Source organism: Brassica napus, chromosome C3, assembly GCF_020379485.1.
Source record: "Brassica napus cultivar Da-Ae chromosome C3, Da-Ae, whole genome shotgun sequence".
NCBI classification, from domain to species: Eukaryota; Viridiplantae; Streptophyta; class Magnoliopsida; order Brassicales; family Brassicaceae; genus Brassica; species Brassica napus.
The window spans coordinates 44,549,903-44,568,259 of NC_063446.1; the positions used below are offsets into that span (position 1 = coordinate 44,549,903).

Genomic DNA, 18,357 nt, shown 5'->3' on the forward strand with positions numbered 1-18,357 from the left:
CCAAAATTGATGTTATGGTTGGTTTGCCACCACCAAAGACAGTGAAAGACATCCGAAGTTTTCTTGGTTTTGCTGGGTTCTACAGAAGATTCATCAAAGACTTCTCCATGATCATTAGACCATTGACCAGACTGCTGTGCAAGGAAGCCACTTTCAGCTTCGATATGGAATGTCTACAAGCCTTCAAGAAGCTGAAAGGTGAACTCATCAGTGCTCCGATCGTCCAGCTACCTAATTGGGATCTCCCCTTTGAGATCATGTGTGATGCTAGTGACTATGCTGTGGGAGCTGTTTTGGGGCAGAAGAAAGATGGCAAGACCCATGTGATCTACTACGCGAGCCAAACCCTGAATGATGCTCAGATGAGATATGCCACAACAGAGAAGGAGATGCTGGCCATTGTCTTTGCCTTTGAGAAGTTCAGAAGCTACTTGGTTGGATTTAAAGTCATTGTCTACACAGATCATGCTGCCTTGAGGCACATTTTGGCCAAGAAGGATGCAAAACCCATGCTCTTGTGATGGATCCTTTTGCTTCAAGAGTTTGATTTAGAGATCAAAGACAAGCCAGGAGTTGAGAATGGTGTAGCTGATCACTTTTCCAGGCTGAGAGTGGAGTGTGGCATTCCTATTGACGAAGGACTTCATGAGGAACATATCATGGCTATTGGAGCAGTGATGGCAGTTTGTGAGACTGGTAGGAAGCTTGAAGAAGTCAAGGCAACAGAGGAGAAAGAACCTTGGTATGCTGATTTGGTAAATTACCTAGCCACAGGAAAAGAACCTTTGAATATTGTGGGCTATGCCAAGAAGAAGTTCTACAAGGATGTGAAGAGATACTACTGGGATGAGCCCTACCTCTACATTCTCTGCAAGGATCAACTTTATAGGAGAGTGGTTGCTAATGAGGAGATTGATGGGATCCTTACACAGTGTCATGGATCATCCTATGGAGGCCACTTTGCTACCTTCAAGACTATTGCGAAGGTGCTACAAGCTGGATTCTGGTGGCCACATATGTTTAAGGATACACAGGACTTTGTTTCAAAGTGTGATTCATGCCAAAGGAGAGGGAACATCACAAAAAGGAATGAGATGCCTCAAAATCCAATCCTTGAAGTTGAAGTGTTTGATGTATGGGGTATAGACTTCATGGGGCCATTTCCATCATCTTTTGGTAACAAATACATCCTTGTAGCCGTTGACTATGTCTCCAAATGGGTGGAAGATATTGCAAGTCCCACCAATGATGCTAGAGTTGTAACCAAGATGTTCAGGAGCATCATCTTTCCAAGGTTCGGGGTTCCAAGAGTTGTAATCAGTGATGGAGGGTCTCATTTCATCAACAAACTGCTTGAGGGACTTCTCCAGAAGAACGGTGTTAAGCACAAGGTGGCAACTCCTTACCATCCTCAAACAAGTGGGGAAGTTAAGATTTCTAACAGAGAGATCAAGTCCATTTTGGAGAAGATTGTGGGGATTACAAGGAAGGATTGATCACTTAAGCTTGATGATGCGCTTTGGGCTTATAGGACAGCTTACAAGACACCTCTGGGGACCACACCTTTCAACCTAGTGTACGGGAAAGCTTGCCATCTGCCAGTGGAGCTTGAGTACAAGGCACTATGGGCAGTAAAGTTGCTGAACTTTGACATCAAGAGTGCCAATGAGAAAAGGCTTTTTCAGCTACATGAGCTTGATGAGATAAGAATGGATGCTTTTGAGAACTCAAGGATCTACAAGGAGAAGACTAAAGCTTTCCATGACGAGAATATCCTGAAGAGAGAGTTTAAAGAAGGAGATCAAGTTCTTCTCTACAACTCTTGCTGAAGTTATTTCCAGGAAAGCTTAAGTCAAGGTGGTCCGGTCCTTTCAAGGTCAAGGAGGTTAGGCCATATGGAGCAATAGTTTTGTGGAGTACTGATGGAAGAGACTTCACAGTCAATGGGCAAAGGGTTAAGCTCTACATGACAGATGCACCCGAGGAAGATGGGGTTTCAACTCCACTGTCTGATCCTACCCCGGCCTAATCCAAAAGGAGGCAAAGTCAAGCTAGAGACTTAAAACAAGCTCACTTGGGAGGAAGTCTCATGCGTATCCTTGTACATATTGCATTAGTATTTTCATTTTCATCATATTTCTTAAAAAAAAAAGAGAGAATTTTTTTTTGAAGAGGTGTGCAGGTGCTTGATCGATCCGGTTTGAGCAGAGAATCGATCGTGGGAGCGAGGATCAGCAGCGAGTGTGAAGGGTCGCTCCAGCTGGGAGTAACGTCTTCGGAGCGACACAATCAGGTCGCTCGCATTTTCGCGGTTTTTGGGCACGAAATCGACCTCGCAGCGATGTTCCGCAGCGACACCATAAGGTCGCTCCAGCTGAAGCGACGTGACCGGAGCGACACAGCGAGATCGCTCGCGTTTATGGCGTCGGATACGCGAGAATCGCTCTCGGAGCGACCTCCTAGAGCGAGCACATGAAGTCGCTCCATCTGGGAGCGACGTCTTCGGAGCGACACAGCCAGGTCGCTCGCGAAGAAACGACCCGGGAGCGACCTCTCGCAGCGACACCCTCAAGTCGCTCCCGAGCCGGTCCAGGTAAGTTTTCTTCGTTTTAAACCCGGTTTAATTAAAATAAACCAATCCCCAATCTACCTAAACCGAACCGGACGCCCCTAAACCTACCCAACACCCACGATTTCATCTTCCTCACCCTCTCCTCCTCTCATAAACACTCATACTCTCTCAAACTCACCCACACCAAAAATCCCCTAACTTTCTCAATTCTCACCCAAATCAACAAGTTCTTGTTTCTAAATCCAAGCTTTCGCCCCTGTAGTCTATTCCTCACCACCCATTCACCATTACCTTTCATCCAAAGCAAGGTATTGAGTTTTTAAATTCAAATTCGTAGGTCCATGAACCCTAGAATTTGAAAATCGAAATTTGGTCATTTTCTTGCTAGATTGTGGTAAAATAAACTAGGGAAAGCTTATCTATCAAGTTGGGTTGTTGAATCAATGGTGAAATTGAGTTTAATTTGAACTTTGACAAAATTAGGGTTCATAGATTTGGGGGTTTTCAAAATTGACCTCAATTGAGGGTGCTAGTGGGTAAGTTAGTATGTTAAGGTGTTGAAAGGTTTGATTAAAGAATTATCTCATTCTAGAACCACTTTGATTATTGAATTTTACTTGTCATGTAATTGTCACATTTTTAACAGATTGAGAAGTGTGATTATTTACTCTTAGCTTGATTGCTTAGTGACTAATGAGTGAAATAGTTGTATTGAGTTAACTTGAGTTTAAATTGCTATTCATTTGTTGAATTTACTCTTGCAATTTTCATTTGCAAAGTTCATCAACTTATCCCTTTCCAAGTTTTGAATTTTTCAGGTACCAATGGTTAAGAAAACTAAGGGAAAGTCGGATGCTGAGAAGCAAGAAGCTGAGAAGCAAGAAGCTGAGAAACAAGAATATGCATTGAGAGGGAAAGCTTTATCCTCGGAACAGACTGGCTCTGGGACACAGAGGACTTCTCGACAGCAAACCTTGGCTGCAAAGAAGGCAAAAGGGCAGGAGAAGAGGGCAGGAAAAAGTGTAGCAGTTGCCACAGACGAGGAGAGTGGCGATGAAAGTGCGGATGAGCAGGCTCCTACAAAGAGGGCCAAGATGTCAAAAGGGAAGGAGGTTGCCGTTGATAGAGACAGGGCGAAAACTCCATCTGTGGAAGAGCTGTATCATCATTTGCTGAATGGGGTGACTTGGACTCCAACCAGATTCGCCGACCTTGATTTGCTGAAGGAGTTGGGTCTCGATTCTGATATTGAGGCAATGTTGGGGCACCTAAAGATGCCTAAACTCCTCACCATGGCCTACCCTGTCTACAGGGATGTCTCCTGTCAGTTCTTGTCTTCCCTTGAGGTCACTTACCATGACGCTCCGCACGTGAGGAAAGGATGGGGCAAAATCAGGTTCAAGGTCAATGGGAGAGACTACAACATGAACTTCAAAGACATTGGGAGAGTCATGGGTTTCCAAGACTTGGCAGACTACTCCCTTCCCAAGTGTGAAAACCTCCCCACCGAGCTTTGGAAGTTGATCACTGGAAACAAGCACTCTACCGGGGCTGACAATAACTCACATATCCGGCACCCGTCTGTACGCTACCTCCATAGGATGCTCGTCCATGCATTCTACCCATGGAAGCAAGTTGGTAATGTCACCGAGGAAGACATGCGACTGCTCTGCCCGGCTATCCGCCCCTACCCCCCACCTGGAGCATTGCCCCTTCCAAGCACCGACATCTATGCTACCTTCGGGATGGTTAGCTTCTTCGTGAATCGTCTCGAGAACTACAGAGACTGGGCATGGTATACCACTGATTCGCACCCAAAGGTTGGGATAGGCGGGATGATCACACCACTGATCCAATTTCTGAATGTTCCCTTGGGAAAGGACGCAGCAGAGCCTAAGTTCATCGATGGCACTTACTTGAGGATTGCCACCTATTTCAGTGGGATGTATGGGAAGGACTACGTCTACCACTACTACTTGCAGGGCAAGCCAGTCGAAGTGGTTCTTCCAAACCAGAACCTGACGAGTTTAGAGAGACCTAGAGCTATCAGCTTCAACATATCCCAGGAAGACTTTCTTGGAAAACACGGGTCTCTCGGTCCCATTGCTCCACCAAGGAAAAGGAGTATTCTGACGAGACATTACGAACCTCCTAGGGAAGCATCTGTACCCGTCTATGGACCTCTGTGCTACTACTTCAAGCCACTTGATGGGGTTCTTCCTCCTGGTGCGCTTCGTGACGCTCATGAGCATATTGGTCGATTTCAGAGATGGAACAAGGCACAAGACAGGACAATAGAAAAGCTGAAGGACAAGTGCAAGGCGCTGAGCAAGACGGTGAAGAAGCAAGCAAAGACTTCAGCCAAGTTCATGAAGAAAGTGGCCGATGTCTTGACCAGAGGAGGCATAGCTGGATGTAGCTCAGCGGACTTCGCCTTCGCGAACACATCAGTACCCCAGCCCCCACCTCAGCCTACTGATCTTGGTTTCCCCCTCACTGATAGACAGCTCCAGCGAACATGGAGGAACCCACCCATTCAACCCTCCACCTCAGGAAACAAGTCTCCATCCCTAGCCTCTTCAGATAGTGAGGTTGAGATTGACGAGGTTTAGAGCCAACAATGGTATGGAGACTACAGCTTAGCACCTGGGGGTTACTACACCACGTTCCCACCGGACGACGACGATGTTGGGGCCTCTGCCCCTACTCACTATCCTTGAAGGTACTTCACTATTTCCCCTTGTATATACCATCTCATTTTTGCATATTAGCTTTTTTTCTTGTGGGTATCTCCCTCTACTTGACAACACAGAGACTGTGTAACTTAAGTTTGGGGGAGGTACCAAGTATTTGATCATGTTTGCTTTGATGAATTTGCATTGAGTCGTGCACACATACCTTTTTGCATAAAAAAAAACATATAGATTGCATCACTTGCAATTTTAGGAGAGTCTAGAGCATATATGTTGCATTCACTTGCATTGGGAGCAATGATTTAAGATGCCTTGTAAAGAACACTATCTCACACTCGAGTAGCTATTGCATCTCTCAAAAAGCCTTGTATGTTTCGAGCCTTGAAAACTCTTCCTGAATCTCATTAGTTGCTGAAACTCAATCTTTGAAGCCAACTACAACCTTATTTGAACTGAACGAACTTAATGCTTCTTGCTTATTGTCCCTTGTGTACTGAGTCATGGATATACACACTTGAGTTGTCACATCCTTTATGTCAATCTTTTTGACAAAATCGAGTGGTACACCACTCCCAAAACTCTTTCCTCCTTTTAAGCTTTCATTGTTTGATGAGTGAGGCCTTTTTCGGAAAGTCTTACATGTGCATAATGTTGAGAGTATCAGGAACGACAATGCTTGATCTTCATTCTTGCTAGATTAGGCACTCTATTGTCTAGCTATAGGTGGGGTGAGTATTGTGATTATGATTTGGAAGCATGAAAAGTTCGAAGGAAAAGAATAGACTCTTTGTGTTTAAATGGATAATCTTATTGGAATTAGTAGATAAACATCTAGCTCGAGTTCATGAAAAGTCTTGGCCCCCGAAAAAAAAAAGAAGAAGAAAAAGAAAGAAAAGGGGGCTAGCAAAGTTGTTAGGAGCTAAGATTGTTTTGAAGTTGAGGAAAATCCTTTATAGATTTTAAAGAAAAAGAGTTTTATGTGCAAAGTGTTCTTGGGTTCTTTTGGTGAGAGATGTGAGTTGGGTTTGACATTGGGAAGTGATTGTGTAACTTATATGTTTGGGAAAATGGTATAACAATGGAGATTGAGCATTGTATGCATGAGTTGGTCCATTTCTTAGATATATTATGTGCAATGTTAAGGCTACTTGTTTCGAGAGTAAACCACCTTAAAGATCATATATCTTGAACCTCTTGACTCACTTGAATAAAAAGTCTTCCCTTACCCAACCAAATGATTTGGACCAAATGACCATTTGCAAGAATTCACCTGATGTTTTATGCTTAATGAATGTGAGAGTTGGTTGATTTGAATGTGTGGATGCTTGATGATGATTGTAAGGGCAAAAAGAGTTGAGATAGGCCTAGAGAAGCTAGAGTATAATAAGAGAGTATGTTCATGTTGGATTTAAATTTTGAATTGAGTGCTAGATGTGTTTCTTTTGGCTATGAGCTCCCACCTTCAAACCTCTCTCCCTAGGAGTTCTAGAAAGTTCACTTGTGGACAAGTAAAAGAACAAGTTTGAGGGAATTGATATCTTGCATATTTTCATTGTGTATTTGCTCACCCATGTGCATTTTGATCATATAGACTAGGATTTAGCCATGTTTAGGTTGCATTTTGCATCCATAAGTCTTCATTAGGTATTGGAGTACCGCATGGAGTTTTCGGAGATATTTGGGTGTATTTGGAGCTCAAAAGAGGTGTAAAGGTGATCATTGGACGAGCAGAGCGTTGGGAGTGACCCTCCCGGAGCGACACCGTCAAGTCGCTCTGACCTGCCTCACGAGAGCGACCTTACCAGAGCGACGCGGAGAAGTCGCTCGCGTTTTCATCGCTGGGAGGCACGAGAGCGACCTTACCAGAGCGACGCAGAGAAGTCGCTTGCGTTTTCATCTCTGGGAGGCACGATAGCGACCTTACCAGAGAGACGTGGAGAAGTCGCTCGCGTTTTCATCGTTCGGAGACACGAGAGCGACCCGGAGCGACGTCTCGCAGCGACGTCTCGCAGCGACCCCTCCAGGTCGCTCCCGAAGCCTGGAGCGACCTCTCGGAGCGACTACTGGAGGTCGCTGCGCGCCTTTTGTTTGCTCGACTTCATGTTTACTCAAGGGCCTTTTGGTCACTTCATTATGCACGTTTTTACTTTCTAAACCTAATTTTAAGTACTTTTTGTAAGCCAAGGAGGCAGATTATCTGGGATCTTAAGAAAAAACCACCAAAAAACCTTTGGAAAGTTCCTCTCTTGATTGAATTGATCATTTTGTTATTGCAATTCTGTTGTTTTCATATCTATTATCTGTATTTTTCTACATGATTAATCTGAAATCCAATATGGGTTTAAGAGGAATCATGAAGAGTAGTGAGTAATCCATTTTTGAATTCATGGGTTAGAGAGATTACGAGTGATTAAGCTAGATCTAAGATGTTATAGTGTAGATCCTTCTTATTCCTTGCTAGTAGAGTACTCATAATGCATCTTCTGAGTTGGCCTCTCAAAAGTTGATCTTTAGGCATTTCCCACCCACAAGGTGTTTGATGAAATGCCTGAGACAACTCTCCTAAGCTTTTAACATACTTTACCAAAGACATTTGTTGTTAAAGGTGTTAAGATAGCCAATAGACTTGTTAGTAATGATTGCTTTCATATTATTCAACCAAAGACATTTGATGTTTGAAATATGTTAGTAAATGAACATTCATCTAGACATAGAGTTTGTTTAAGATTGTGTCTAAGCTTAAGGTTGATAGTTTGATTGATCATTTGTCATCCTTAGTTCGAAATTTGATCACCCAAGGTCTAATTCCTATACCCATGAGTTATCTTTTATCATAACCAAAAAAAGTCACTTCTTTTATTGTTTTATTGTTCTGTTATTGCATTCTATTATTAGTAGTAGTTTAAAACCATCCAAATTATCGGATACACTTAGATTAAGTACGTACTTGCATTCTCGGTGCTTCGAATCCCTTAGAATTGGTTCGACAATCTTTTATACTACATCATTTGTCTTAAGAGCCTTGAAAACTCCTAACATCAGATAGTACAAAGAAACATACTCAACCACATAAATAATATTATTAATTATATGCACTCAACCACATAAACAATGGTTTCAAGTTAAGGTGATATATTCAATGCATATTAAAAATAATTCAAAGCGTGTGACTCTAAAGTTAAATCAGTAGTGTGATAGATTTTAGAAAAACAATAAGCATACAAAGTAGGATAGCCGGGGTGCCTGGATCCGAATCCGGATAATAAAATCTTGGATCCGTGCAAATCGAATCCGGATCCAGATATCTTAATTTTTAGGTCCGGATATGCGGATCAGGATCCGTATTTTTAAAATAGATTAAATTTTTAAACTTTATTAATATTTATATTTGATATATTAATATTTATACATGAATTAATCTTATAATATTATTTAGTTTTTACAATATTATAAACATATATAAATATATTTATAAATATTTAATTTATGTATTATATTAAAAAAATTAGTATTTTTTGTTAAAAAAAATATTTTTAATTATTTTGACGGATCCGGATAACCGCGGATAATAGAATATCGAGACGGATATCCGAAACCCGGATATCCGGAAACCACGAATCCAGATCCGGATATTAAATCTACGGATCCGACGGTTCCGGATCCGGATACCTAAATTTCTCGGATATCCGTATCCGTCCCAGGGCTAATACAAAGATGTAAAATCAATAAAGAGTTAAACAATGAACGTGTGAGACAATAACATATATGTATAAGCAATAAAAAAAGTTTATAAACTTAAAGTAAAATCACCAAAAAGCACGCCTGAAGCAAAATCATTAAAATCATTCATACGCAGAGGAGGACCCACGTTGGGTAAAGGGGAGTCACCTGACACAGGTTAAATTTATATACCAGCAAGTTTGTATCAAGTAATGGAAAAATACATAGTTCAGTTGGTGTATTTATTCCCCACTTGGCACCCCTTTAACTTAGAAACTTGTGCTCAAACCTCTTTGTCAGCTTTTTTTTTCCTTTATTTCAGTTTTAATTTGGGCCAAGTCCAATTAGTGACACCCTTGAAAACATATTCTGGGTCCGCCACTGTTCATACGAACTTAATTACGAACGTAATCATTATGAGATTCTGCATAAGCTTATAAGTCGACACGATCTCGTCAAAGATTGGACGATTGTCTTACCTCAGAGCGAGGGTGAAATGATATCATCGACAAAAGCCTTTTCAGCTCAACATTAAAGACTCGTACTGATAACGTGTTATAAGTAGAGAAGAGAGAAAGATGAATACCAGTATCTTATTGCATGAATAATGAACTCCTTATGTAGGATACAATAGAGAGTCTAACTTGGAGACCGAATACAAGTAAACCTTGGTGAACAAGAGTTTCTATAATTCACATCACAATATTTATAAAATTATGAGTTATATTTGTGACAAAAAAAATTTTTTTATGACTATCTAAGAGTATTTTTCTTAAATTTTTCATCGCCATTTTTTGTGGCGAACAATAACTGAAGTGTTCCCAACTAGTCACTGACTCAAAAATCCAATTTAGTGGTAGGTAGGCCAGCTTTGAAAGTGTGTCCACAGTGCAAAATCACATAGTCTAATTTTTATTTCACTAATTTTCTTCCGAATTCAAAGCCCTAATTAAAAAAACATTACAAAATAGGATTCAATTATTTTAATGGTTATACTTATTAAAGAACATATTCAAAATATTTGGACCAGCACTAGGCCCTAACTTTTTCGAGATGGACAAATTATCAAAATAATACACTGCAAAAGGCAACCATTGCAACCATCTCGTGCAAGTTTATCCGTTATTGTATTTTTTACTATTGGAATAAGTTTGATTGCAAAGTGAGAGAACAATTTTTTACATCGATGTTTTTTTTTCATATGAGATGTGAAAGCTTGTCATTCTGTCTGTGAAAACACTATCTTCCAATTTGATAAAAATTTGTTGCAAACACTACATCCGAAAACTTTAGGGTCGTCATGCACTCTATGACCCAAATCAAGGCTTCACATTTTGCATATAAAAGAGACATGCTTCATCGAAAAAATTCATTGTACCCATTAATATGTCATTTGAAACTCTCGTATTGGAGAACCATCCTTGTCCCGAAAACTTATCTTGCTCGCTCCATGTTCAATCCACATAACACCATCACACAACACCATCTTGTTAAATTATTTGCAAAAAGTACTTATCCTCTGGAATTTTCAAATCGTTTGTGTTGTTCCTCATTCCACAGTTCGCCTTCTATCTCTGCTACGCGTAAAATCTCATGTGGGTTCTCATGTTATTTTTATAAATCTTGTTATTTAATTTTTCCAAATATACTACAAAATCCATGGGAATAGTTGAGATTTTGATCTTTGAAAATATCTTGTAGATAATCCATATTCGAAAATACCAAAAACATGGAAATATTCATGGATTAGAAGGAATCTTTGAGAACACTCATGTTTGAATTATTGGTTTATTGGTTCCTCTTCTGTTTCACATCCTGTATCACACTGAATTCCTTTTAACTTTACAACCTTAGTAACTAATAAACATTATGATATTGCTTGCCACACAAAATGTTTCAACTTTGTAAAGCATTGTAGCTTCCAAATTTAGGCCACAAGTGTAGTAATTGGTCCATAAAACTTTGCGCCTTGTTACATGTGTACGTATAACTTTCTATTCTATAACTTAATTTCGTTGTATACTTCTAAGATATTTTATAATATTGTTCGTATGTAACTGGATTAGAGGTATGATTAACCGCCATACTTTAAAAAAATTCACATCATTCATGTGAATATATGGTTTAAGTAAATCCACATTCCAAGTGTGGTTTACCGAACATAAATTTGATATATAATATCAAATCTTACAAATAATATTAAATTAAATAGTTAATCTAGTTTATTTTTATAAATATGAAATTGTATTCATTAAAACTAAATTAAATAAAAATCATCTGCTTTTAGAACAGGTTAAAATGAGTAAACTACATATAAAATTTATATAATCTGTCGCTATAACTTAAACTTTTATCTACAACTGTATATTATGTATGTAACTATAAATTTTAAAAATAATCTCTCGCTTTTAAAACACGAATCAAAATCTATTTACATATTATATTTTGACTAAAGAAAATTAATTATTTTTACAACTAGAGTTGAAATAGAACTTTATATAAGGTGATAAATATAAAAATGTAAAAGAATATCATGGTAGTTTTTTTTTTTACATTCTTACATCGGAGATGATGAATGTTGTCTAATAAATAATTATGTTGTAATATTTAATTATTTAAATATGTCAAAGGTTTAAATTTTGAATTTTTAAAAGATATTAAACATTCGTGTTAGCTCATTCGCCAATATCAGATATGCATGTTTGGATTGTTGTAATCTTACGCTTGTAATCTAGGTTTTCTCTTTCCCCGTTAATCGGAGTTTTGTATATTTTCGACGTTTTTTCTGAGAAAATTATGATAAATATATTTTATTAAAAATTAAGGAAAATATATATACATACTTGAATTCAGCAATGTGGGAGGTAAAAGTTGGGCATTCCGTCTGCTTTCTTCTTCTTTGAATTCCAAAAATAATGATGTGTATATAAAGTAATCTGATTTCTTAGAAAATGATATATCTCGTGGTCGAATTTGATATGATCCCGATGGGTTGTAGCATATTGTTATAATACATTGTTATATTGTAATTTTGAGTAATTGTGTTTTAAATAATAACACACATGGCTGAATTTGGTTTCCTACTGATTTGTGTATAATAAAAGTATTGTTTGTATATAATGTGTTTTAAAAAAGATATAGTTCTTATTGAATTTTATGTGTACAATAAAATCATACCACTAACGGTTTGACTTTATGAACTATTTTTAAGATTAAATTTTTTTTGTGTAGGATAAAATGTTTTTTTTCATTTGAGAATTTAATTTAAAGGATAATCTTGATTATTATGATCCAAATTCATGATTTATTTGCGTTATATTTGTTAGACCCAAAATTAAAAGATCAAAATACCTTTACTAAGAATTAAAATTTCTTTGGAAAATAAGAACATTTTAGATAAACTGAGTTTTTCAAAAACAAAATTTGTTTAAATATTATAGACCTATAGATTGAGTTAGAAGAATAAGTAAACTAAGACAATAACAAGATAAATTTTGTTGAATACCCTCAAATGCAGGAAATATTAGCAAACTACACATGATTTGACATATGTTTAGCTTGCTGTACCTTTTTTAATTTTAGTTTCCACAAATACCCTTACGTACACTATCTTTCCTCTTATACTTTTACATTCTCTTTCTTCTTACATTCATACACTCTGTTTTCTCTTACACTCTTATACTCTATTTTCTCTTACTTTCATTTTATTTCCTTTTACATTCGATTTCCTCCTCTTTTTTATCTCGGCATTTTCACAATTTTACAAATTTTTGAATTTTCTCCTTTACTCATTCTTCGATATCACAAAACGCATCACCAAAGTAAACATATACCACATAACAAATCATATATCAGATAACAAATCATTTAACAAACAATATATCCACTCACCATGTATCAATCCATTTGCCAGCTCACAAATCAAACAATGTACAAGCTGACAAACTATTTATCAAAACATTTATCAACTACACCGAATCATGTATCAATTAACGACAAGTCTTTTGTAACATCATACCAACTATCACTACAAGAAAAACGAGTATTAATTATGCCGAGAAAACGCTATCTAACGCTACTATAGCGTTATTAGGTACGCTGTATCATCGGCCGCAATAATAGGTTCACCACTTTAGATAGCACTTTTTGCTTCTGCTACGGTATGTTTTAATTAGATAGCGATTTCCGTTTTGTTATATAAATAATTTAATATAGCATTTTATTTCTGATATTGATCCATACTGTCATATATAAAAATAAAAATAAACTTAACATTTTAAAATGGGTTTATATATTAAAAAGGAAAATTATTATTCAAATTGAATTATAATTACACTAGTTTACAAAGAGAAATATGATTTACAAATTAAACGTAAATCTAATTAGATAAAGAAAAGTATTAAACCAAACATAAACCTAAACATATTTACTAAGTACCAACTAAACCTAATAACATAAGAGCCAACTCCTCTCATGCCCCTATTTGTAGTGAGCCAATCTCCTATGGGCCTCTCAAATCCCTTATATCCATATTGCTTTAATGAAATATGAATATCCGATTTTGCCTTTTTGCATTTTCGAAATTATTAATTTAAATAATAAAATATCGAAATTCAAATTTTCAAATATATTAAATTTTCAAATTTTCAAAATTTCAAAATTTTCAAAATTTTTAAATTTCGGATACTACATTATACTGTATAGTTTTACTTAGTTGTACTAGGTTATACTTCGTTCTACTAGGTAATATTGATGTTAAGTTATACTGAGTACTACTGAATGTAGTTATACCGAGTTATACTGAGTACTACTGAGTGTAGTTATACCAGATTATAATTAGTTATACTGAGTACTACCGAGTGTAGTTATACCGAGTTATACCGATTGTACTGAGTACTACTAAGTATTACTAGTACTACTACTAAGTTAGTTATACCGAGTTCGACTAAGTTCTACTGGTTATACTGCATAATACTAGGTACTACTGAGTTAGTTATACCAAATTCGACTGAGTTAGTAATACCGAGTTATACTGGATCCAGATCTGAAGAAAATAAATAAAAAAACACGAAACATACTTTGCAAAGGGGGAACAAAAACAATAAAATCCCATAATCATAAAACACGAGAAGAGAAAGAATCGCCATTGATGTGAAGCGCAAGAAGAAAAAGATTTGAAGTGCATATGTTGAACCATCGCCGTTTTGAACAGTTCTAAAGCGCGAGAAGTGGAATAATCGCCATTGATGTTGTTTCTATCACCTTCGACCGTTGTTTTCATCATCTACAGTGGATCTGTTTTACTGTTTACTGAGAAAAAGAAGAGAATCACAGAGAAAATAGAGAAGAGAAGAGAGAAAGTCGCCGGAAGAAAAGAGAAAAAAATGAACGGTTGTGGCAGAGAAAAGTGAAAGAAAAGGAAAAAGAAAGATAAGAATAAAAAACTAAATCAATTGATATCTGTATATTACGGTTAGGGGTATTAGTGTAATTAACTTAACTTTCGCATTAAAATTAAATAAAAAGAAAATAATTTTAGATGGGATCCTTGGGAGATTGAGTTATGAGATTTGGGCGTAATAGAGGAGATGTTTCTCCATCATTGAAGAACTCAGTCAACCAAATAAAGATTGGGACTGAGAGAACTCGGATTCACAGAGGAAGAGCTTGTTTGCGTCGGATCCGTATGGTCGTGGAGGCCTCCATCAAGCTTCTTAAGCTTCCTCCATAAACTTAAACCACCACTATTAATGCCGAGACCACCACCATAAAGCTTCTTCAGCCTCCACCGTCAACTTCTTTACTAAGAACAAAACACAAAATCAGAATCAAAAACGTGAGAGAGAGAGAGAGAGAGAGAGAGAGAGAGAGAGAGAGCGAAAGAGAAATAGAAAGAGATAACAGAGTAGATGGGATACCCCTGTCGTCGTCTCGTATCCTCCGTGAAGAGAAGACATGTGTTGAGTATGGAGACGGAGACGGGCTCTCTATGGAGATGAAGACGGAGACGGGCTCTGTATGGAGATGAAGACGGAGAAGGGGACGAGATCTGTATCAAACCGGAGAAGGGAGATGGTGAGATGAGGAGACGGGCTCTGTGTGGTGATGAGGAGACGGGCTCTGTGTGGTGATGAAGAGACATGCCTAGGTCTTTACCACCAGAGAAGAGGAGATGAGCTTCATCGATCTTTAGAAACCATAAAAAATTATGGGATTGAAGAGAAAGATAGATCTCGTATGTTGAAGATAAGAAAATGAGAGATGGAAAGAGAAGGAGAGATCGGCAAATCTGGGCCATCAGATTAAGAAAATGGGAGATTAACAAATCTGGACAGTCAGATTAGATCTCATCCGACGGATGAAAAGGTTATCCTTGTGCATAAAGATTTGGCCAATGAGAAATAAAGAGGAGGATTAACAAAACAAACTGATTTATAGCCATTGGATTAAAAGCATCAATGTCAAAATTAACCAATCAAAAACTGTTTTTTTTATTTAATAGTTGTTTAAATAGTATAATTTGTCTGTTTAAGTAATTTTATTTATATAAAATTAGATTATCATCTATATTACTTTTTTATAACTAAGATTTAATGTATTAAGTTTGAAAACTAATGATTTAAGGTTTAGATTTAATGTTTGGAGTTTAGAATAAAGGTGTGAGTATAGGGTTTGAAGTTTAGAGTTTATGAACTAGAGTTTAGGTTTTAAGTTTGAAATTTGAATTAAGGTTTAGAATTTGGACTTTAGGGTATATAGTTAAGTTTGGAGTATGGTGTTTGGAGTTTAGATTTTACGATTGGAGATTAAATTTTTAGTTTAAGTTAAAATTTAAGATTCAATTTTGAAAATATTAATGTTTTACGGTTAGTGTTTAGATTTTAAATTTATGGTATACATAGGGTTTGAAGCAAAGTATTTGAGGTCTAGAGAATTAAAAATATTAAAATTAAAATATAAGATTTGAAGTTAAAATAAAAAATATATATATTTGAGTTTTAGGGGTTGTGTTTAAATATAAAAACAAGGTGACTAGCTATATTTTTATATTTTATTATAAAAAATACATTATGTAAAGTATCTATTTAAATAAATTTATGATTTATATAGAATTATAGGGTTTGGAGTATAGCGTTTTCGGTTTAAATCTAAGACTTAGATTAGACTTTCATATTAAATTGAAGATTTGAAGTTGAATAATAAAAAAAAAATAGAATTTTAAAATTTTTAGTTAGAGTTTATGGTATATGATTAATTTTGGGGTATGATATAGTTTAGGGTTTGAAATTATTTTTTTATAAATTTTAAATTTTAAGTTTTGAGATTAAAATAAGAAAATATTTTAGTTTTAGGGGTTGTATTTAAATTTTAGATTATAGAGTTTATGGTTTAGGGTTTAGGATTTGGAGTTTAGAGGTTTTGGAGGGTTGACAAATGAAATGGAGTGAGAGGGAAAGTGAAACGAGGGTGAGAGGGAAAATGAAATTATTATCCGCCTTAATTTTGCATAGCGTTCTAAAACTGACATTGCTATGTATACTATGTTTCTAAAAAGCGTTGGCACAATTAAAATTGGAGCAACCAAACATAGCGTTTGCATTTTAACAAACGCTATATAAAAGTAAAGAGTATGTTAACTATAGAAGAAACACAAAATACGCTATCCGCTAGTGCTATAAATACTCATATTTCTTTTAGTGTATTTAACAATCTTTGGTATCAAATTATGCATCAGCTAACAAAAAATGTACTAGGCAACAAATTAGGTAACAGATAACAAACAATTTATCAAATACTTTATTAACTCACAAAGCTTGTATCACACAATATACAAGCTGCAAACTATTTATCAAACCAATTATCAACTATACAAACCATGTAAAATTCTGGATAAAAAATTTTATCAACGAAAAACAATTTAGGACAAAGAGTGTGGCATCGTGATGTAATGGGTCCAGTCTTATCTTTAGTTAATAAAATACATACAATAAAAAAAATTAAAAATAAAAAAACCTTGGAGCAAGCATCACATAGCATTGGGGAAGTGATGCTTCCTATAGCCAGTGTTTTTAAAACCTGAACCGGATAATTTTTGGGTCACGGTTCAATATGGTTCGACGGGGTCAAACATGGTTCAATAATCTGGCTTAATATGTTTTTAGTACATAAATCTAATAAAAGTAAAGTTAGTAAATATGATACATAATTAAAGTATAAATGAATTTCAAACATAAAACATTATAAATATAAACTAGTTTTATGTTTAAATGGATGATTTATTGATTTTTGATAGCTTATGTTGTTTTTATCAGTTTAGTAATCTTGAGATCCAATCCAGCTACGTGACCGGTTCATGGTAGAACCAATTTTAAACCCAACCCGGCTATGTATTGGTCGAACCCGGTTCAACCATCGTGTCAGTCCGGTTTTAAAAACACTGCCTACAGCTAATCAACTAAGAAACCTAGAGCATGCATATTATAGCAGGGAAAAGCGATGTTTCTACGTGTAATCCATTTTTTCTTTATCATTCAAATCTTCAAAAAAATTTAATATTGTATATGTTACTCATGGTACTATTTCTGTTAGCGGAGTCATGTCGGAAAGTTTAAGGTAAAACTGATATGTTTACATTTTAAATTTCAAGAAATCTAGCACACATTTACATTATCAGTTTATTTTATTTTTCAAAACTTCTATGATATCATATCATAGTTTGCGAATGTCATGCCGTTTAAGAATTACAAGAAAGTACCAACACTTCATTATAATAAGATATTTTTTAATATCAATTGCTCTATACCAAATATTTACCTCTAGTTCGTTTGTAAAAATAAGAGAGATTTTGTTAAATACCTTCAAATAGATGAAATATTAGAGCAAGTCCAATGGCAATTTGTATTGAGTATCTAAGTAATAAAAGTAATTAATTTTCAAAGAAATTAGGAGAGAGAAGAAGAGAAAAGTTCTGAAAAGAAAAGTGTTTAGAATGTCATTTTCTAATTCATTGACATAATCATTAAAAAATAAATTTTTATAAAACAAAAAAAAAATCATCAAGATAGCAATATTAATTGTCAAAAAACCTTTTTTTTTAAAACGACACCGATAAGATTGCCCTTAGCAAACTACACCTTATTTGACATATGTGTAGATTGATATACCTTTTTATTTTGAATTTTCACAAATGGCCATATTTACTCTATCTTTCCTCATACACTTTTCCACCGTTTTTTCTCTTACATTCTTACACTATTTTTTCTGTTACATTCTTACACTCTCTTTCCTCTTACACTCTTTCTTCTTTCTTCCATTCACTACAAGAAATATGTACATTGTTAGCGCTAGAAATATGTTGTATTAGATGTTTGA

General features: G+C 36.0%; 1 long non-coding RNA gene across 1 annotated transcript; it reads right to left on the reverse strand.

Moving 5' to 3' along the window:
• Positions 1-13,279: 13,279 nt before the first annotated feature.
• LOC111204046 lies at positions 13,280-17,023 on the reverse strand. Its single transcript, XR_002656468.2, has 2 exons — positions 14,904-17,023; positions 13,280-14,788 (listed from the first exon to the last, which is right to left on the reverse strand). It is a non-coding gene; the product is annotated as an uncharacterized LOC111204046 (long non-coding RNA).
• Positions 17,024-18,357: the final 1,334 nt, after the last annotated feature.